The sequence below is a fragment of the Moschus berezovskii genome, chromosome 6 (assembly GCF_049115385.1).
Source record: "Moschus berezovskii isolate FMDL1 chromosome 6, NW_MosBer_1.0, whole genome shotgun sequence".
NCBI lineage: Eukaryota > Metazoa > Chordata > Mammalia > Artiodactyla > Moschidae > Moschus > Moschus berezovskii.
Genome location: NC_142465.1, coordinates 18,981,326 through 19,005,016, shown reverse-complemented (window position 1 = coordinate 19,005,016; position 23,691 = coordinate 18,981,326).

Sequence of the window (23,691 nt, the reverse complement as noted above, 5' to 3'; positions counted from 1 at the left end):
CCTCTGCCAATATGAAATACATCTTTATTCTCTCCTTTGTTTTCATTATTGCAATTATGTCTTTCTCTCACTCAGTGTACTAATGAAAACAGCACTGGTTTTGGAGTCAGAAGTATCAAACATGTTATTAGACTTTAGTACTGGACTTGAAGCAAAGCATTAAGCGAGACAAAACCAAATTCTACTTTACTGTCATTTCTCTTATTGTTCCTTTCTCTGTCCCTCTCCCAAATCTCCGCCTTACCTAGACTTTCCCTCATCATCCAGGAATTGAGAAGCCCAATTTCTCTGTCAAAGCCTCCTCAAAATGCACTAAATAGCACAATACCTTTCTAGGATACTTGAGGGGCTGCTGACTCAGCTCATAACTGCCACCAGATCCTCTAACACACATACGTTTCCTACCGTAGTAGACAAAAAGCAAAGATATTTCTGAGTGTTTTTTAATTATTATTGTCTGAATCATCACAATGGTCTATACTAAAAGGATTAGCAGAGCTGTCCTTGTCCCTGTTACTCTCTGCCCTGGGTTCCTAATTGTCACTGTTGTTCAGTTGCTCAGTTTTATCCAACTGCTTGAGAGCCCATGGACTGCAGCACACCAGGCCTATCTGTCCTTCACTATCTCCCGCAGTTTGCTCAAATTCATGTCCATCGAGTCAGTGATGCCATCCAACCATCTCATCCTCTGTCGTCCCCTTCTCCTCCTGCCTTCAATCTTTCCCAGCATCAGGGTCTTTTCCAATGAGTTGGCTCTTCCCATTCATTAGGTAGCCAAAGTATTAGAGCTTTAGGCTCCAATGAAGTCAGGATTGATTTCGTTTAGGATTGACTGGTTTGATCCCCCTGCTGTCTAAGGAACTCTCAAGAGTCTTCTCCTAGAGCCAAAACCAAAACCAATGACTGCTTTCCTGGTGACTATCTTCCCCCATGCTCTTCAATTCTTCCCAAATGGAGACAAGCTCTATGATGGGCTTACGTGGACATGAAACGGTGGTCCCAAAGAATGTTCCAAAATTTTCTTTCTTTATTTTATATCTTCCTATCTTATCATTGAACTTATCATGAGCTTATAAGAATAAATACCTATGGTTTGTAAGAATAAACATCAGACATCTATGGTTTTCTGGGAAAAGCACCTCAGATTTAGAGGCTATAGCCTCAAACACTTGTGAAGAACAAATTCTAGGTTGAAAAGAGGCAACCCAGAGTTCTCCAACCCTAGAATTCTCACCAGCAAGTCTTCTACGTAGTTATAGCCAGGCTAGGGTCTCATAAAGGAGACATGATAAGTAAGTCACGCCTTTTAACTTTCATACCTTACTTTATTACATCTCACTTACCTCTATACCTGTATGCAATTCAATGCAACACAATTTGTTTGTTTCAGTAACACCTTTATCACTAATATCTCTAAATATGCTTCCAAAGCCTGTTCAAATATCCCCTTCTTGACAAAGCATTTTACTACCAATGTTGGCACCTTTTATCAACCCCTTCTCTATTTCATCAGAATCACATTTCCAGTGTAGAATTTAAAGTGAATAGTGCCTGTCATCTTCATTAACTATTAATAGCATGGTGCCTTCCACACAATAGGCCCTCAATGACTCCACGGCTGGGCTGGGTGAAGAGATAAATAAATGATGAGCTGATGAGGCCTATTTTCTGCTGGGCTGAAAACTCATTATGGGCTTGGGTTCACTCCTCGCCTGAGCAGGTGAAGGTAAGTCTATGATCACAGGCATTTTCTGAATTAGGGCAGTCTTGCTCAGCACCAACATCTTGACCTCAAAGTTCAACTTAACTCATTACTCCCTTCTAGTAGGTTATATTTTTATGATATCTCTTCGTCACAAGGTAATTGCAGTAACATATGGCACCCGACTCCCGTACTCTTGCCTGGAGAATCCCATGGACAGAGGAGCCTGGTACGCTGCAATTCATGGGGTCGCGAAGAGTCGGACACGACTGAGGGCCTTCACTTTCACTTTTCACTTTCATGCATTAGAGAAGGAAATGGCAACCCACTCCAGTGTTCTTGCCTGGAGAATCCCAGGGACGGGGGAGCCTGGTGGGCTTCTGTCTATGGGGTCGCACAGAGTCGGACACGCCTGAAGCGACTTAGCAGCAGCAGCATGCAAAGTACTGGAACAGAGATCAATGTGTATCTCTCTACGGGACTTCTCAGTTCTTGAGAACATAGTGCCCTATTGCTCATAATTGTGCTGATGACCTGCTTATGCTTTTAACTGCAGTCTTCATAAAGCGTCCTCACCCATCTCCTTCCAGTCTGTTATTGTAATCTGTAATTTTTTAGAGGATATTTTTATAAGAATGGAACATTTATAATCTGGATGCCCATGACAGTATCATTATCTATGAATTGGTAAGAGATGTTCTGTAGGACCCAAAATTTAGAGATGATTTTTCTGAGGGTTGAGTCACATTTTTCATTAAAGGATAACTGAAAATTTTCTGAAATTTGTTAGTGTTCAAATAATTACGTGTAATCTCACTCCCAGATAGGTTAGTCAACTTTAGGAAAATTTTATTAAATATTTAGTTTACATTTTAAAGTTTAATGTGTTTTCATATTTCTAAATAAACAATACATTACTTTTTTTCCCTCAAGTAGTTCCTTTGAAGAGATGGGTGACTTTCTAATATGGAGCTCCATCTAGTGGTACAACTAGCAATGTATCAAAGGCAAGCATTTTCTCTAGGAAAAGATAATTATTGAAAATTACCCTCTGTTTTTTGTCTTATATATTTGAAATATCCTTGTGTGTGTCTGTATGTGTTCATTAAAGTAAAAAGTTAGGAAGTAAAATTCAACTTCCCATATGATAACAGTATTTTTGTTATAGTTTATAAAAATGGCTACACCAAACGTTGAAACATTGTTGGCAATAGTGGTAAAGAATCCGCCTGCCAACGCAGGAGATGCAGGAGACATGGGTCAAATCCCTGGGTGGGAAGATCCTCTGGAGTAGGAAATGGCAACCCACTCCAGTATTCTTGCCTAGAAAATGCCATGAATAAGAGGAGCTGGGGGACTATAGTCCATGGCATCACAAAGAGGCTGACATGACTGAACACGAGTGCACATCTGAACAAATCTGAGACTTCTTAATGTGTGTGCTCAGTTGCACATTTACTTACTTAGTTGATTTTCAACTTATTTCTTATGAATACTTGTATATCGTGTACATATCAATACCAAAGATAAGGGAGCAAAATTAATGAATACTATTTTTTAAATCTCAAAAGCACCACATTTTCTTTTTAAGTTGAATCAGTTGAAATAATTCTTAACAATGAGTTCTGACCTTCTAAATTAGATCCAGATAAGTGTTCTAAATCCTGTGGCGCTATTTTTCATTTTTTTTTTTCTTGCCAGTCAGAATTTAAGTCCATAACACAGAACATCAAAAGAAAGGTAATGAGCTGGACCAAGAAATATAAGAAAAATAAACATTGGCCACTTCTTAACGTTTGTCACAACAAAGCTGAATGATATATTTTATAGTTTTGGCTGAAAATGTCTTATGAGTCAAATCACACATGGATATATAAATCTTGCCTTTTCAGAGCAAAGAAAGATGGTGTTTCTATAGCTCACATATGGTCCACATAGAGAGGGAAGTCTTTGTTTCATGTTGGTTTCAATGGATAGATCTGTTCCTCTCATCAATTAGACTGTGACTATATTGAAGATAAGGAACATATCACAAATATTTGGGAATACACAGTGCTGGCTTAGTCGCTCAGTCATGTCCAACTCTTTGCAACCCCATGGACTATAGCCCGCCAGGCTCCTCTGTCCATGGGGATTTTCCGGGCAAGAATACTGGAGTGGGTTGCCATTCCCTGCTCCAGGGGATCTTCCCAACCCAGGGATCAAACCCAGGTCTCCCACATTGCTGGCAGATTCTTTACCATCTGAGCCACCTGGGAAGCCCAATATGTAGTGAGACTTCAATAATACTGTCAAGATGAGTAAGTTTATCCAATAGACCTGGTGATATATTTTAAGGACATGTAATAAGAGGTCACTTTATAGGGACTCTTCAGGAGGAAACAGGGATTTATGAACAGTAACTTTTCTAGAAACAAGTATATATTGTAGACCATTTTCATTTGAATTTCAGCAACTATTTTTATACCAATCCCAATTTTATCTCTTGGATATTTCCTGAAATGCTGGTTTTTGTTGAAATTAAAGAATAAATAGGTATCTAATATTCCACTGAGAACAAAGCTATGGTTTCTAGTATATTTCCAATTAAATTCCCCATGAGCTATTCAACATGAAATTCTTTCAGAATTCAAGAAAACAGTAAAACTAAATTTGCCATTTACTCCAATGTTCATCGCAGCAGTGTTTATAATAGCCAGGACATGGAAGCAACCTAGATGTCCATCTGCAGACGAATGGATAAGAAAGCTGTGGTACATTTACACAATGGAGTATTACTCAGCCAGTAAAAAGAATACATTTGAATCAGTTCTAATGAGGTGGATGAAACTGGAGCCTATTATACAGAGTGAAGTAAGCCAGAAAGAAAAACACCAATACAGTATATTAACGCACATATATGGAATTTAGAAAGATGATAATGATAACCCTTTATACGAGACAGCAAAAGAGACACAGGTGTATAGAACAGTCTTTGGGACTCTGTGGGAGAGGGCGAGAGTGGGATGATTTTGGAGAATGGCATGGAAACATGTATAGTATCATATGTGAAATGAATCACCAGTCCAAGTTCAATGCATGATACAAGACGCTCGGGTCTGGTGCACTGGGATGAATCAGAGGGATGGGATAGGGATGGGATGGGGAAGGAGGTGGGAGGCGGGGTTCAAGATGGGGAACACATGTACACCCGGGGCAGATTCATGTCAAAACCAATACAATAATGTAAAGTAATTAGCCTCCAATTAAAATAAATAAATTAAAAGAGAAAAGAAAAAAAAATAAAATAAATCGAACACTCAAAAAAATAAATAAATAAATAAAACTAGTCAGCTGAAAATTTCAAATCTCTCAGAAACCTGTCACATCTAAATCACTGCTCTGGCTTGGGAGTGAGCGTGAGAGAGACGGTGACTGTGAGTTTCAAGGTGAGATATAGAATCATACTTCGTTTTTATTTAAGGGCCTTAAATTTCCAACTACACCCACTGGAGTGAATCATTAGTTCCAAACATCAGAGTAAAATTTAAGTAAAAAACCTCAGGGTTTATTCATTCTAAGTCATCACAGTGTGATATTCTAACACTTAAAAGCATGGATTTCCAAGAAGGCTTTTTGACAGTCTAAAATTTCCTGATAACTTTAATAGGAATTATTTTGTACTGTGACCCATAAGAAATTTGTACACTGCTGTGACAATTTCCCCTTGAAGATCACTGTACATGGCAAATTACTTGGCAATTTCACTTTCTAGTTCTGAAAAAAAAAGGCCTTTGTATAAACTACCTCAAACTATTTTCATTTCTGTGAGTTGAGGCTTTTTCATTTTTAATGAATTTTAGTAACTAAAGAAATTTTATGCTTAGTCTTCATATGAATGGTACAAAATGCAAAAAGCAAAATTGGAAAAGCAGTATAAAGTATGCCTATGTGAGTAAATTACATGTAAAAATCCATTCATATCTGATTCTAAACAGAGTGTACTTAGCACTGAATGTTACCTCCCTGTAGAAAGTTATGATAATCTTACTCATCACTGGATTCCCAGCACTTATCACAGAACCTAATCTAAAATAGAAATTTAAGAAAATGTTTAGATAAATGAGTTAATGAATCAACAAGGGCTACCTTCCTAGTAAGCCCAAACTGTATTGGGGAATAGGATTAACTATTATTGTTAAGGTAGAATTAATTTTTGATTTAGGTATATTTTTTCTAAATGCAAGTCTAAATTTCAAATTTTATTTTTATAGTATCATGAGATTTTAATCTTCTCTTTCTAGAAAATAACTTTTTTTTAGTGTGTCAATTATAAATTGTGAAATTTAAGATTAATTGGATATTATAAACGGAGACGGCAATGGCACCCCACTCCAGTACTCTTGCCTGGAGAATCCCAGCAATGGAGGAGCCTGATAGGCTACAGTCCATGGGTCGCTAAGAGTCGGACTAAACGACTAAACGACTTCACTTTCACTTTTCACCTTCAAGCACGGGAGAAGGAAATGGCAACCCACTCCAGTATTCTTGCCTGGAGAATCCCAGCAATGGGGAAGCCTGGTGGGCTGCCGTTTATGGGATCGCACAGAGTCGGACATGACTGACGCGACTTAGCAGCAGCAGCAGCAGATATTGTAAAATGTTTCCACATCCATAGTAATGCCAGTCTAACAAAAAAGTATTCTCACATATCATTATTCTTTTTAGGCCCATTATTTTAAAAGGGACCTAGAGTAGGAAATGGCAACCCACTCCAGTATTCTTGTCTGGAAAACACCATACACAGGGGGGCTTGGTGGGCTACATTTCATGGTATCACGAAGAGTCAGACTCCAGTGAGTGACTTGGGCACATTTAAAAAGGGAGGGGCAATATACATCAAATCTAAATAGTAAGTAATGAGAACAATGACCTTTCTCTTGTCCCCTTCACATAATCAATGGTTCTAGTTATTTGCCTCAACAAATTAAAAAAAAAAAATTCTTAATTCTGAAAGTGGAGTTAGGTCTTCAATTTATCACCTCTTTTTCAATTTGATAGGGTTTCCCTGGTAGCTCAGCTGGAAAGAATCTGCTTGTGATGCAAAGACCCTGGTTCGATTCCTGGGTCAGGAAGTTCCCCTGGAGAAGGGATAGGCTACCTACTCTAGTATTCTCAGGCTTCCCTAGTGGTTCAGACAGTAAGGAATCCTTTACCCCCTGCAATGTGGGAGACCTGGGTTCAATCCTGGGTTGGGAAGATACCCTAGAGGGGGATTTAATTTGATACTCTTCCTTTCTTTCTTCTCTCCCGAGAAAATTGACTTTTCCTTTTAATTCTGTTTCCCATTGTCACATCCTCTTAGTTTTGTTTCTATTTCTGTTCCTGGGATATTTTATAAGAGAACAGAATGAATGAAGAAGGTTAGAGTCCACTAGTTAGGCTTTGTTTAATCCTCAAGACAGCCCCATGAAGTACACACAGGAAACTTCAGAGTGACTTAGCATTGTTTCAAACATTCAGTAATTTTCAAAGTTGAGATTTGAAAAACTGGAAACAGTGTCAGACTTTATTTTTTTGGGCTCCAAAATCACTGTGGATGCTGATTGCAGCAATGAAATTAAAAGATGCTTACTCCTTGGAAGGAACGTTATGACCAACCTAGATAGTATATTAAAAAGCAGAGACATTACTTTGCCAACAAAGGTCCGTCTAGTCAAGGCTATGGTTTTTCCCATGGTCATGTATGGATGTGAGAGTTGGACTGTGAAGAAAGCTGATCGCCGAAGAATTGATGCTTTTGAACTGTGGTGCTGGAGAAGACTCTTGAGAGTCCCTTGAACTGCAAGGAGATCCAACCAGTCCATTCTAAAGGAGATCAGACCTGGGTGTTCATTGGAAGGACTGATGCGAAAGCTGAAACTCCAATACTTTAGCCACCTCATGCGACGAGTTGACTTACTGGAAAACACTCTGATGCTGGGAGGAATTGGGGGCAGGAGGAGAAGGGGATGACAGAGAATGAGATGGCTGGATGGCATCACCTACTCGATGGACATGAGTTTGAGTGAACTCCGGGAGTTGGTGATGGACAGGGAGGCCTGGTGTGCTGTGATTCATGGGGTCGCAAAGAGTCGGACACGACTGAGCGACTGAACTGAACTGAAGCTACTATAACAACCTCTCTATTGGTGATGTTTTGGGGTCAAGCAACAACCTCCATTCCATTCTCTAAGGAATTTTTAATTTAGGCAGCCTACTAATATTTAAGTAATGTATATACAGCTCCGAGGAAGTACAAATAAGGTTCACGAAAGACTTGCTTTGGCCCAGGAGTCTACTGAAAAGGGCCAACCTGTGATACCGGAGGGGAGCAAGTTTGGACTTGAGAGCTGTGATGATGAGAAACCTGGAACTGGCTACCCTTTACAGTAGTTGTCTTCTAATATTTTGGCCACCTGATGTGAAGAGCCATCTTACTGGAAAAGACCCTGCTAAGAAAGATTGAGGGCAGGAGGAGAAGGGGACAACAGAGGATGAGATGATTGGATGGTATCACCAACTGAATGGACATGAGTTTGAGCAAGCTTCAGGAGATAGTGAAGAACAGAGAAGCCTGGCGTGCTGCAGTCCACGCGGACACAGAGAGTTGGACATAGACGAGCAACTGAACAACAATAACCTTCAAATTATGTTTGTTAATGAGATATATTGTGTATGAATTGTTTTTAGGATATTTGTTATGAAAAGGAATCAACTCTGAAAGGGTTCAGAATTTCTGTTGGTTCATGCTCTTCTTAATGTGAAAACTTGCTTTTGAAAAACTAAGCTGAAGAGAAAAATATTTAGATGCTGTCCAACAGTGTAATGTGGCCACTACTCAAGAACTCGGGAATATCTACCGTGCTCCTAGACAGCTGTTTTTTTCACAGTGATACTAGGGGTACTGAGAGGCATGGTTATCCTTTCAATCAATCTCTTTCTCCAAGAGAATTCCCTATATAATCCAAGGTATGTTTTATGCAAGGAGATCCAACTAGTCGATCCTAAAGGAAATCAACCATGAATATTCATTGGCAGGGCTGATGCTGAAGCTGAAGTTCGGCCATGTGATGTGAAGAGCCGACTCACTGGAAAAGATGCTGGGAAAGATTGAGGGCAATAGGAAGCGGAGGTGGCAGAGGATGAAATGGTCAGATAGCATCACCGACACAATGGAAATGAATTTGAGCAAACTCTGGGAGATTCTGGAGCACACAGATAGTGTCCTCTGTGGAGGACAGTGGAGCCTAGTGTCTGCACTCCATGGAGTCTCAAAGAGCCAGACACGACTTAGCGACTGAACAGCAACAAATCAACAGCATCTATGTGTTTATGGTTTAATTATGCTTATGACTCATCTATGTAACACTCTCGTGAATCACGTTACATAAATAGACCTCATGTTGAACAGCTTGCTACTGTGTAAGATAAGTAAGCTGACAGTTAACTGACATGTCCAATTCGAACCAAAGGTCTCTTTCTACACTCACATACCAAGAGACGAGAGAGAAGGAGGATGTGAAAATAACAGAGATCAACATGTCCTTTCTTCTCCCTCGCTCCCTTTCTCTTTTTTCTTTCATACTTCTCTCTTATATTGTTATTTCCTTCCATCCTTCCTTTCCACTACCTATCCTCCTTTCTCTACTTCTAAGCAGATGGTTATGGAAAATTAATAAAATAAGGACTACACACACAAAATACCTTGAAGTTTAACGTGGTCAATCTAGACATAAGTATAAAGCCCTAAAAGTTTTTAGATTAAAAATAAATATTCAACCAGCCTTATTAAATTTAGCATTTAATTTAGGACAGAAATGAAAAAAATGGAGGCACATTAGAAGACACTAGTAAAATGAATACGGAGAAAGATATCAAATGTTTGTAATTGTTCGTATTTCTCTAAAAGTTTTATTTACACTATGGCTCACATGTAAATGTGGTGCTCATTAATATTTATACTTTTATTTTTAATGTTAGCTCTAAAACTGAAAAGAAAATTGGAGAACTGTCTCCACTGTTAATCATTTTTCTAAGTAGTCCAACCTTTAAGACCCAAACTATAAGCGATGGCATCACCGACTCGATGGACATGAGTTTGAGTGAACTCCGGGAGTTGGTGATGGACAGGGAAGCCTGGAGTGCTGTGATTCATGGGGTCACAAAGAGTCGGACACGACTGAGCGACTGAACTGAACTGAACTGAACTGACAAAGTTTCCAGGAGAAAAGAAACATCAATACTAATTTTGCACTCAGCAAAAATTACAGCCTTCTCTGGACGAGTTGACTCACTGGAAAAGACTCTGATGCTGGGAAAGGTTGGGGGCGGGAGGAGAAGGGGACGACCGAGAATGAGATGGCTGGATGGCATCACCGACTCTGTGGACATGAGTTTGAGTGAACTCCAGGAGTTGGTGATGGACAGGGAGGCCTGGCGTGCTGTGATTCATGGGGTCGCGGAGAGTCGGACACGACTGAGTGACTGAACTGAACTGAACTTGGATAAACTAGAAAGGTTCTTTCTAGTTTTACTATCTACATTCTTTCATTTGTTTTAAATCTGACATTTTAAAGGATAAACCGTACCAGTAAAACATTTCTCATATTTTTTCATAGCTCTGCAAAAACTCATTCAAGACAACTAAAGTTTAGGGAATTTCTTTTTTTCTTGCACTTTCTCCATTTCTGCTGAATTCTGACCTCTGACCTCCAGAAAATTTGCTCTGAATACATTTAGCTTCAGTGCTCATTTATCTTGACTTTAGTAAATGATTCTTAAAATTCACTCAGCAAATTAATAAACTAGATAAAAAGAATTTTGCTTCCATAAATTGCCATTAATTCCACTGTCAACTTGGAGAGCATGTTCACGGAGGACTCATTTGAGTGCTCGAACCTATGTTTTAGAGTTACCGTTTTTTGTTGATACATACACTATCACGTTTCCTGGCTTTAGGGGTGGTGGGAATTCAGAATCCTATAAAATGGTCAGAAATAAAGAAAAGGAAACAAGTTCCATCTTTATGGCAAGAGTCACTCTGCTCTTTCTGTCTCTGGTCTGCTGCAGCAAAGAGCTGGGGAGCCCAATGGAAGCATTCACCAGTTTATTACTGTTGGCCTACATTTTAGTGAGACCCCTCCAATATATTACTATATAATTATCTCAGATTATCTCGGATTCAGTATTACAATGCACAGCTCAATTTCCAAAACAGTGTGACATATCTTAGTCCTTGTAATCAGCCAAATAAATCACTAAACATAAATCATGGCTCTGTTCTTGCTGCAAGGCGAAAATCAATCCACCGCCTCCTAGGAGACTGAAAACAAAACTAACCTAGGAGTGCCATCTAGTGGAGAGATCTCGTATGACCACAACATGCTACTAAACTTTTTCTACACGTGTGCTGTGCTCAGTCCTGCCTGACTCTGAGACCCCATGGTTTGCAGACTGTCAGGCTCCTCTGCCCATGTAATTTTCCAGGCAATAACACCGGAATGGGTTGCCATTTCCTACTCCAGGGGATCGTCCAGACCCAGGGATCGAATTTGGCCTCTTGTGCCTCCTGGATTGGCAGGTGAATTTTTTTCTGCTGCACCACCTGGGAAACCCCAAATTTATACAGGCTTTACACAAAAGAAGACAGGAGAGTCTGTTGTCCAGGAAAGTCCTAGCTGATACCTGACAACTAAGGAGAGAAATTGAAACCTAGAGACTGAGATAATGGTTAGATTTCCTTTTCTCTCCTCTCATAAAAAATTTGCTCCCTGGCTTAGAGGGAATGAAGGACCAGGAAGAGGTCTGCTGTATGTCAAAGGAGTTGTACATACTTGTGCTCAGATTCCCGGGAGGGAAGGGAATGGTTCTCACTGGAATGACTACTGTGAGACAGAAGAAATAACAGAAAATAAACCATGGGTTGAAAAAAAATGCAACTCCCCCAAGAAAAATTGACAATAGTGAAGATATGGCAGCAGTAAAGTGATTTTTAATTATGGCTGTTAGGGACTGTACAAGAGAAAGGCTAGCCTAATGGGAGCCTGGAAGTCTAAAGATTGCCCTGAGGGTGGGAAGGGAGAGGAGTGCTGAAACAAAGATCATTGGAATTCCAGTTCTACAGCTAAGATTCCTGCTAGGGGAAGGAGTTTGGCAAGCCCCTTGTATATAACTATAACTTGGGTCTTTATTAGCATGAAAGTCAAAGTGTTCGTGCCTCCCACGTAGTCCTGAGTCTCCCTCATTGCTTGCAAGCAGATTCTTTACTGTCTGAGCCACCAGGGAAGCCAATCTTTATTGGCGTAAATGCCTATATTTCCCAAATAAAGATGAGTACGCTAAAAAAGAAGTGAAAGGCTTTTGCTGAACACTGTCTTTACCTAAACTGGGTAGAAAAAGGGGCTGTCTTGAGCTACTCTATAAATAGACTCCATAAGGAAACAGAGCCCGAATCTTAGTACAACTAAATCTTACAGGTACTTTTTAGAAAAGAGGGATTCCAGGCCTCATCTGCTGAGATTTGGGGATTGATCTGAAGTAGGACTTTGGGATTTGCAGTACCATCCCCATTCTGCTACAGGCGGTCTGGGACCATATTTAAGAACGACTTCCTGCTGAGTCAAGACCAAGTGAGCCGAGAACTTCCTGCCTCCAAGGAAGCAAAAGTAACACTGAGAGACAGTGAAGTGCAGTCTGTGCTGCTGCTGTTACCTGGCTGTTCTGGGAGACCGTCAGGTTCTAAGTGGACCGACTCACCCATACGCCCAGGATTTCCATTTCATTATCTATTTGCTATTTTGGGCTGTGCTGGGTCTTCATTGTCACAAGGAGTCTTCTCTGGCTGCAGTGAGTGGGCGCCGTTCTCTAGTTGCATACGTGGGCTTCTCATTGCGGCGGCTTCTCTTGCTGCAGCGCACAGGCACGGGGTGACGGCCTCAGTAATTGCGGCTCCCGGGCTGCGGAGCACTGGCTCAGTAGTTGGGGGGCCCTTGCTTCAGTTTTTCTGCAGCACGTGGGATCTTTCTATACCAGGGATGAACCTGTGTCTCCTGCTTTGGCAGGCGGATTCTTTACCACTGAGCCACCAAGGAAGCCCTGGGATTTCCCAGTTTTAGGACTGAAGTTGTCACACCTCGGGAGAACCTTTAGCTCCCAGCAAGTTGGGATGGCTGGTCTCCTCACTGAATACACCATCTTAAAAGAGTTGTACACAAGGGTAGCTACCAGAAGCAAACCCGGCAAAGAACACGAGGGCCTCTTGAAGTCATATACCCTGATAACATTACCACTGGGGAATAACTGTGAGAAGTTACACCAATACGAGGAGTAAAAGTCCATCTGGAGCAGCTTCCTTTGCTAACAATAGGAAGGAGGTGCTATGCAGAGTGCTCACTGATTGGAGCCATCACAGGAGCAGTAGATGACCTGTCCTGCTAGAACCAACTTTTTTAAGCTTAAGTATTCCCCACCCCATCTTTTTTTTTTTTGCAAATCAGTACAATCAACTGACAATAAAAGGTAGAGGGGAAATGAATTTGGCACAAACTTCCCTTAGGAAAGTCACCCATTTTGATTTGAATAATGTGAGCCTGAACTTAGTGTGAAGTCTTCTGAAACCTCCAATTCCATTAACAAGTCATCCCTTTGCATCCCAGAAACAAATTAACTCTTCCTCCCAGTTTGTCAGTATGGTCCCTGTATGCTCAGTCATGTTCAACCCTTTATGACCCAGTGGGCTGTAGTCTGCCAGGCTCCTCTGTCCATGGTTTTATTCTGGCAAGAATACTGAATGGGGTTGCCATTTTCTTTTTCAGGGGCTCTTCCCAAGCCAGGGATCAAACCTCGATCTCCTGCAGCTCCTACATGGGCAGGTGGTGGATTCTTTAACACTTAAGCCATGTGGGAAGCCCAAAAATCTCATTAGGAAATATGGCAAGTTTTGAGACCTAACAGTGCAAGTCAGTTTTATAGACCTTGACTTTTTTACCTAGACCTAAAATATTCAGTAAAGAATATGATATAAGCCAAGGATAGAAGTGCTCGACTTTTTCCAAACACAAAAAGTACAGTTATAAATGTTGTAAATTCTCTGTTGCAAATTATATCTATTTGAAGATACATGAGTTTGATATCAATAGCCTCAATTTCATTGAGAAAATCCATGTCTACCTTCTTGAATTAAATCCTAGGAAACTGCCTAACTAGACTTCCCCTTGGAAGATCAAAGGTTTCTTAAGACCTGAGGATAAGATACTCCTTTCTTAACCAGTGGTAATTGAATGAGCTTGAATGGGTGTGATGGAAATAGCCAGTTGCTCACCAAATCTAGGAGCATCTCTTCTTCTTGGACACAGAGCCAGACCATGTTTCCCTGCCTCCCCTGTACTGAAGTTTAGCCATGTGATGGAGTTTTAACCAATAGAAGGGGAGCAGAAATGATACGCACTACGCCCAAGACTAGTCCATGAACATTTACCACACAATCAATGTACATTTCCCTTCAAGTTGACGGGGGTGGTGGCCCCATAGCGTATCTTCAGAAACATTTGTTGAAGATGAAAGAAACTCTGTGAACCTGAAAGCCTGAATGACCACAGAGGAGTACATCCTATCCCATCACTCATCTGGCAGGTAATCTATGTGAATATTGTGCAAGAGCAATTATATTCAGCAAACTTATTCTACTTTCACTAATTTAAACAATTCCCTAGGACAGGCTGCATTATAGAACTTTAGAACTTTCTGTAAAAGAAGATATCCAAGGACTCCCCAGGTTCAATGGTTACCTGTCCACCTGCCAAAGCAGGGGACACAGGTTTGATCCTTGGTTCAGGGAGATACCACATGCTGCAGGGAAGTTCATGCATCGAAGTTCATGTGCCACAACTAATGAGCCCCTGCTCTCAAGTTCACGAGCCACAACTGGAGAAGCCCACACACCTCGAGCCGGTGCTCTGAAATGAAAGAAGCCACAGCAATAAGAGGCCCACACAGCTCAGCTAGACAGAGCAGCCCCCCTCGCCACAACTAGAGAAGCCCACAAGCAGCAAGAAAGACTCTATGCAGCCAAAAATAATTTTTATAAATTAGAAGAAGATATCCGAGGGATGAGCACGCATCTCAGTGCGAAAGTACTTCTTCTAAGCCAATACATTTCCCATCAGAGTGCAGTGAATGGATCATAGCAGGCAAGCAAGAGCTCTCTTTAATTCAGTTTTGCTAAAGTTAATAAACATTATAGTCTCATAATAAAGGGAAAAAATTAAATTACAGTTGAAAAGGAATATCATGCTGCTATTTAACATTTCCCCAAATTGAAATTCTTACTGAACATGTTTTTAAGTCGTAATTTATTTGAAGCCTTCTGAATATCGTCTCCATATTTAAAGAAGCACATGTCTCCCAAGTCCCTATAAATTGGAGAGTGGGTCAAATGTGCCAACAGCTTAAGAAAAGGAAACCCCTTAAGTGAGGGAAGTGCTGCTAATAAGTGGAAAGGTTACGTTTTATTGAGTATACACGTTTACAGTCACAGTTTTAAGTTTCATTCAAGCAGCATTGCCAAGATTCGAGTTTATAATTAAATCCCCATTTTACAAAGATGTCAGTTAGTTTATTCAGTGGTTTTATGATTTAATTAATGACTAAGACAACTTATTTTAAGCCTGAGTAGTTTTAATAGTAAAGTATAGTTTAGATTACTAACTTGATGTTCCAGAGGGACTGCTTCCTTGTGAAAGAGCAATTCACTGTAAGACTTCCTTATGCTCAAACCTCTTCTCTCTTCATGTAGTGTGTTTTATGACTCAGCCATGTGGTTTACACACAACTATCTTAATAGTAGCTACTTCCCAATCTACCCCCACCCCACACACACACACACACACACGTTCTGTCTTACAGACTTAGTTTTGTATGTGTGGTGAGACTGTCAGAAGAGTGACTAAACTCCTGCATACAGCTGTATAAAGACATGCCTTGTCTAATGAATACAGTGAATACTGCTTGTCACAGTTTCGCAACATGCACACACCAAAAAAAAAAAAAAAAAAACCCAAAACTAATGATATGTAATGGATTAGGAAAAAGGGAGGTAGATCCTAAAAACATGCAAAAAGTTTTGCTACACTGGTCTCTCAAAGAGATTTGTCCTGATGTAGGAGATGTGAGAACTTGTCCCATACATATGACTGCCTTTCCTACCAAGGGAAGCAGAAGGATGAAAGGTGATGGGTCTGACTCATCGGAATTCAGGTGGCAGAGGGGAGTTAGAAAATCATCCAATATGTCATTATGATCTAACGTTTGGGCAAAACTAAACGCTGAAACTCCAATACTTTGGCCACCTCATGCGAAGAGTTGACTCACTGGAAAAGACTCTGATGTTGGGAGGGACTGGGGGCAGGAGGAGAAGGGGACGACAGAGAATGAGATGGCTGGATGGCATCACAGACTCGATGGACATGAGTTTGGGTGAACTCCGGGAGTTGGTGATGGACAGGGAGGCCTGGCGAGCTGTGATTCATGGGGTCGCAAAGAGTCGGACACAACTGAGCGACTGAACTGAACTGAACTGAAACACTTATAAGGGCTTCCCCCAATGGCTCAGTGGGTAAAGAATCTGCCTGCAAGGAAGGAGACACAGGAGATTCAGGTTCGATCCCTGGGTCAGGAAGATCCCCTGAAGAAACAGTATGGCAACCCACTCCAGTATTCTACCTGAAGAATCCCATGGACAGAGGAGCCTGGTGGGCCACAGTCCATGGGGTTGCAAAGAGTTGGGCACAACTGAGCAACTAAGCACAGAAGCCAACACTTGTAAGGACTCATAAAATTCCTTAGCAGAATTTATATTGGGTACACAAAAACTTCATGATAAAAGCTCTTAAAAAGAGACGTCTCATCAAGAGTGAACCCTGATGTCCTAATGTAAACTACGGACTTTGGGTGATTATAATGTGTCAGTATAAGCTCACCAATTGTAACAAGTGCACCACTGTAGTGGGGGTATAATGGGCAAGGCTAGGCACAGTGGGGGGAGAAGGTTACAGAGAAATTTCTACCTCCATTTTTACTGCAGTATAATTGATTTACTATGTTGTACTGGTTTCTGCTCTACATATTTAGTTTATACATATATATGTATATATACACACATATATATTCTTTTCCATTATTATTTATTACAGGATATTGAGAATACTTCCCTGTGCTACACGTAGGACCTTGTTGTTTATCTATTTTATATATAGTGGTTTGTGTCTGCTCATCCCAAGCTCCTAATTTATCCCTCCTCTCCCCATCCAGCCATCTCATTCTCTGCGTAGTAACCATTACGCTTGTTTTCCATGTCTATAGGTCTTTTTCCGTTTCATAAACATGTCCATTTGTGTCATACTTTAGATTCCACATAAGCGATATCATATGGTATTTGTCTTTCTCTTCTGATTTACTTAGGATTTACCACCTCACTTTTACTGTGAAACTAAAACTACTCTAAAAAATAAAGTCCTTAATAAAAAATAAACAAATCATCTACTAAGTAAAAACTTGAAAGTAGGGCACCATACACGCAAAGATCAAGACAGAACAAAGAAAGCGGGGGTAGAAAAGATGATGGAGAGAGAGAACACACTCATTCTAGCTCAGACTGGGCTACGCATTTACAAGATACACAAGCATGAGCCTAACTTTCAAGAAGCTTCTACCAAACTGGAACGCAAGGCTCATGCAATGAGATAATAAAACGCTACCAAAAACCAGTATGTGGTTAAATATCAAGACAAAACTGCATGCTACTGAGGAAGGAGCGCTGTCCTGTGTTACAAACTCTGGAGACACAAATTCTCATCACGGCTCTGCAGTCATCAGTTGACAATGACAATTTCACTCAAACCCTTCAGACCTCACCAAAAACATGAACCACGTCTTAAAAGTTCTTTCACTTCTAAATTCTAAGATTTTAAAGATAATTAGAGTAGGATGAGAACAATGTGTTTTCAGGGGATATTGAGAGAAAACAGAGCTTGAAATGGGTCTTAAAGCAAAGGTAGTTTCCAGAAAGTGTCCAAGAAAGACAAGGAAGATATCAAAACACTGAAGAAGATAAATAACACAAAATAAAAATGGAACACAGTGACTGGTGTGGCATGTCCATATAACCAAGAGATTTAATCTGAGTGGAGAGAGATCCATGTCAGAGATAGACACCAGATCATGAGGAGTTTTGAAAGTCAAGGTAGCAGTTCTGACAAAGCAACTTTAAGAGACAGTAGAAGAGACACAATTAGAGGGTAACAGAAAGAATCAGTGTTAAAGAAGTAGTTGTGGAAATGAAATGAACAGAATTACACAGGGAATCAATAGGGTATCTTTATGATGAAGGTTACTGTGCAAAGGGCTAGTTGGCCAAAGGATATGTTTTGAAAAAATTTATGCACATAGTTGCATAAAATAAGGTTGAAATATACTGGTTCTAAGCTTCTCCCAAGGCAAAAAAAAAAAAAATTGAAATGTAAGATTGTTCTGTGTTTGCTTATCTCATAAATAAAGAGTAGAGTCTTAGAATCAGTTGTACTTCTGGTCCTCATATACTCTGTTCAGGGAAAAAGCAAGCACTGGTACTGCCAATATTATGGGAAAAGAATAAAATAGAATAACTATTTGCATTGTGGTGCTGGAGAAGTCTCTTGAGAGTCCCTGGGACTGCAAGGAGATGCAACCAATCCATTCTAAAGGAGATCAGTCCTGGGTGTTCATTGGAAGGACTGATGCAAAAGCTGAAACTCCAATACTCTGGCCACCTCATGCCAAGAGTTGACTCACTGGAAAAGACTCTGATGCTGGGAGGGATTGGGGGCAGGAGGAGAAGGGGACGACAGAGAATGAGGTGGCTGGATGGCATCACTGACTCGATGGACATGAGTTTGGGTGAACTCCGGGAGTTGGTGATGGACAGGGAGGCCTGGCATGCTGTGATTCAAGGGGTCGCAAAGAGTCGGACAGAACTGAGCAACTGAACTGAACTGAACTGACTGAATATTTATAATTAATGAACATTTTGTAACAAAAAATAAAAGTAACTTTAAAAAGTGAGTGTTTAGCATAAGTATTAATTAAAACGTTGAAGCACATGAGGCCACTGGTAACCATACTGTTATTAGTAAAATATTTTGTCCTACAGACTATGAAAGTGAAAGTGTTAGTTGCTCAGCCATGTCCAACTCTTTGCCACCCCATGAACTATAGCCCACCAGGCTCCTCTGTCCATGGAATTCTCCAGGCAAGAATACTGGAGTGGATAGCCATTTTCTTCTACAGGGGATCTTCCCAATCCAGGAATCAAACCCAGGTCTCCTGCATTTCAGGTAAATTCTTTACCATCTGAGCCACCAGGGAAGTCCTCCTATAGACTATAGTCTCATGTTTAATATTTTCAAATTGCCCATAGCTTCAAGGATAAAAGGAACACTTTGTGTGTATTTGAAAAAGGAAGAGGGAAAGGTTCTCATCACTATGCCACAGAAATTTATTAAGTATGGCCCAGTCAGAGACAGTTCAGTGAAAAATGTCATGTTCATGTACAGCTTATGGAAACAAAAAGAAACAAGCCTAGAGAAACAAGATTAATCTTACAGAGAGGAGCTAAGAGGAAATCTAAGAATTTAGCACTTCCTCTTGGTGAAAAACTGGTAAGCCAAAATTGGCTAGTAGCGGTTGTGTTATGTAGACAGGAAGCGACAATGCTCCTAAATAGCAGCATGCTATTAAGTTAAATGTAAGGAAAGGTTCATTTACTCTATGAGTTGTTTCAGAATACAGGAAAGAAATACAAAACATGGGGAAGTTAAGTGACGAGTTCGCATAGTTGTATTTAGAGAGGGCAAATTTATCTCAGATGTGTGCCTGTCAAAATGTAAAAGGACAGACAAGAGTGCTCAGAGATTTGGATGAGAAATATTATATCAGTAGCCTAAGAAAGAGTGACAAATTGTGAAGAATTAAATGAATATTGAATGCATGGTTATAATTAAAATGCTGCCCTCTAAGAAATTATGATAAACAGTTTGTGTTAAGTCTTATATCCTCATTTAAAAAATCTAAACCATGCAGAAAACAAGAGTTTAATTAAATTTAATTGCACTTCAAGCTGCAAACAAGCCACATAGATTACCACTATCTAGAAATAACCACTTTTATCATTATGTGAACATCATTAGAAATATGCTTTTACTTATTTAATATACATAAATTTTTCATCTTTATTGAAGTATACAAGTCAAGAAGCAACAGTTAGAATTGGACATGGAACAACAGACTGGTTCCAAGTTGGGAAAGGAGTATGACAAGGCTGTATATTGTCACCCTGCTTATTTAAATTATATGCAGAGTACATCATGTGAAATGCCGGGCTGGATGAAGCACAAGCTGGAATCAAGATTGCTGGAAGAAATATCAATAACCTCAGATATACAGATGACACCACCCTTATGGCAAAAAGCAAAGAGGAACTAAAGAGCCTCTTTAGTTGAGGCTCTCAAATAAAAGTTGATGAAAGTGAAAGAGGAGAGTGAAAATGTTGGCTTAAAACTTAACATTCAGAAAACTAAGATCATGGCATCCGGTCCCAACACTTCACGGCAAATACATGGGGAAACAATGGAAACAGGGACAGACTTTATTTTGGGGGCTCAAAAATCACTGCAGATGGTGCCTGCAGCCATGAAATTGAAAGATGCTTGCTCCTTGGAAGAAAAGCTATGACCAAACTAGACAGCATATTAAACAGCAGAGACACTACTTTGCTGACAAAGGTCCATCTAGTCAAGTCTGGAGAAGGAAATGGCACCCCACTCCAGTGTTCTTGCCTGAAGAATCCTGTGGACAAGGGAGCCTGGTGGGCTGCTGTCACACAGAGTTGGGCACAGCTGAAGTGACAGCAGCAGCAGCAGCAGTCAAGGCTATGGTTTTTCCAGTGGTCATATATGGATGTGAGAGTCAGACTAAGAAAGCTGAGTGCCAAAAGAATTGATGCTTTTGAATTGTGGTGTTGGAGAAGACTCTTGAGAGTCCCTTGGACTGCAAGGAGATCCAACCAGTCCATTCTAAAGATCAGTCCTGGGTGTTCATTGGAAGGACTGAAGCTGAAGCTGAAGCTCCAATACCTTGGCCACCTCATGCGAAGAGTTGACTCATTTGAAAAAACCCTGATGCTGGGAGGGATTGGGGGCAGGAGGAGAAGGGGACGACAGAGGATGAGATGGTTGGATGGCATCACCGACTCAATGGACATGAGTTTGAGAAAACTCCAGGAGTTGGTAATGGATAGGGAAGCCTGGTGTGCTGCGGTTCATGGGGTCACAAGAGTTGGACATGGCTGAGAGACTGAACTGCACTGAAGTATAATTATTACACAGTAAACTGAAATTATTTAAAATATACCAAGTAATGAGTTTGTTATGTGAAGACACCCCATAAACCTGTCACCACAATCATTATCTAATGATATATAAAGAAAATTTTGAAGATTATATATATGTTAGTTATTTTGATTGTGCATTTAAAAATACAAAATTTTTAAATAAACATTAACTCTTGTAGTTATCTTTAAAATCCTAAGAAGTTGATATTATTTTTATCCCCATTTAAAAAAGGGTATAAAAGGATTAAGTAAATTCCCAAGATCATACAACTAGTAAGCGTCAATCTGAATTTTACCCTTGGCATTCTAGAATATAAATTATACATTTAAGTATAATATCTATATGTACATACTGGTAGAAAGATAAAATTTCTTTTGCAAAATAATGTAACCACATTAAAGTCACATTTCAAAAGTAGTCAATTTTATTTTACTTGGATTTAAAAATATATAAACAGAAGTAGGCATGAAGGAATCATTGAACTTTAACTAAATTTTCCTTCACTAAAGATGTTATTTCTGCAAGATCCCTTAAGTTTATAAAAATAAATTATTATAAACATTAGTAGAATAAAGGGAAATTGTGACTCTAACAGTTTATTTAGCATCCCTTAAGAGCTCAGAATGAAGATATTACTCAACTTTAATGGCAAGACTATGGAGCATATTGGTTGGGTATATATAACCTTCTGGGAAGCTCTGTTTCTATGCAGGGAGTTTAATGAGAGACAGTAACGAGAGACAGAGGGAGAAAAACGGGGAGACAGAAGGTGACACGGAACACATGGGGAGAAATTCTTACGTGTATGTCAGAGGTTGAAACAAGTGATGATTTTGTGTCTCAGGGAACATTTCACAATGTTTGGAGACATTTTCGGTTGTCACAATTTGAGTATTTCTGGCAACTAGTGGGCAGAGGCAGGGATGCTGCTAAACAGTCTGCAAAGCATGAGATCAGCCTCCTTCTAACAGCAAAGAATTATTCGGCCCCAAAAGTCAATATTGAATGTAGCTGATTGTGTGTGAGGGAGGAGAAGTCATGAGTGAGTCAAAGCCAGGGTCAGAACAAAAGTGAGCAGGGGCTCCTCGGCAGGAGGAGCAGTAACAGTAAAAGCCAAGCCAAGAGGGAAGCTAAGCACTTGCCCACAGTAGCAGAGCTCTTATAGGGAATAATAGAAACCAGAAACCTACTTCTGAGACCACAAAAGGAGTTGACAAAGAAGAACTCAGTCTCCAGAAAGATCCTGAACCTTGACTCACATTTGAGTTTCCCCTAAGATCTGCTGAGACATGTTTCCTGCTTTACTTACAGGTGAAACAGAAATAAACTTCTCTCTCCTGCTAAGCATTTAAACATTCCTTTTTATTTTTTGAAAGCTGCAAGAGACCTAAAAGAATCTCCCAGTTTGATGAATTACATATTAGAGTCCTATGATCTTTGGTATTGAAATATATATAGCTTCAAATCAGGAATTTCCCCAAAATCATTCATTCATTTCGCCAAAACGAGTTCACACTGTTTTTCACATATATTGCTGTTCCCCTCTACATGATAAAATAAACTTATGTTACTGGTATGGCCTGATCCTTTAACAGAATCTTTAATAACTACTGAGTTAAAATATTTAAGATTATTTAATATTAAAACAAAGAAAGATTATCATCTCCTAATATTAATATTATTAAAGAATGAAAAAAATCATATAATAAAACTTCACAATTGCAAGAAAAATTATTACTATTGTCTTGATAAAAGTGTTATAATTTCTAATAAGAATTTATAACAAAAATCCATACTTTTAATATGGTACCACTTTTCTGATTTTTTTTTTTAAGCCTGTAATGAAATTACACAACTGGTAAATTAAATGTTTGAACAATCTCAGTTCTCCTTTTGAGATAAGTCTGCCTAATTCTTCCATATTTGTTTATGGAACAATTGACACATCTACTATGACACAGTAATTTCAAATACATTTGAAATTGTAATTTAGCATTATTATGAATGTTACTGATAAATATAAAATATTTATAGAATGGGATGAGAAATTTCAATTATAATCTACTACTTATTAAATGTATGAACAAGAGAAAATTATAAAATCTCTATAAATGTTAAGATTTTCTATGAAGTGGTAATCATAGGGGCTATGTCGTAGTTGTTATATTGAAATAAGGGACATAGAATATGTAACTTGCATGTGTGCATGCTAAGTCATTTCAGTCATGTCTGACTCTTTGCGACCCTATGGACTGTAGCCTGCCAGGCTCCTCCATCCATGGGGTTCTCCAGGCAAGAATACTGGAGTGGGTTGCCGTGCCTCCTCCAGGGGATCTTCCCAACCCAGGAACTGTACCCACATCTTTTCTGTCTCCTGCATTGGCAGGCAGGTTCTTTACCACTAGTGCCACCTGAGAAGCCCCAAACTATGTAACATAGTTACTAACAAATGCTAAGTGCTCTCAAGTGTTAGTCGCTTAGTGGTATCTGACTCTTTCTGGCCCCACGAACTATAACCAGCCAGGCTGCTCTGTGCACAGAATTTTC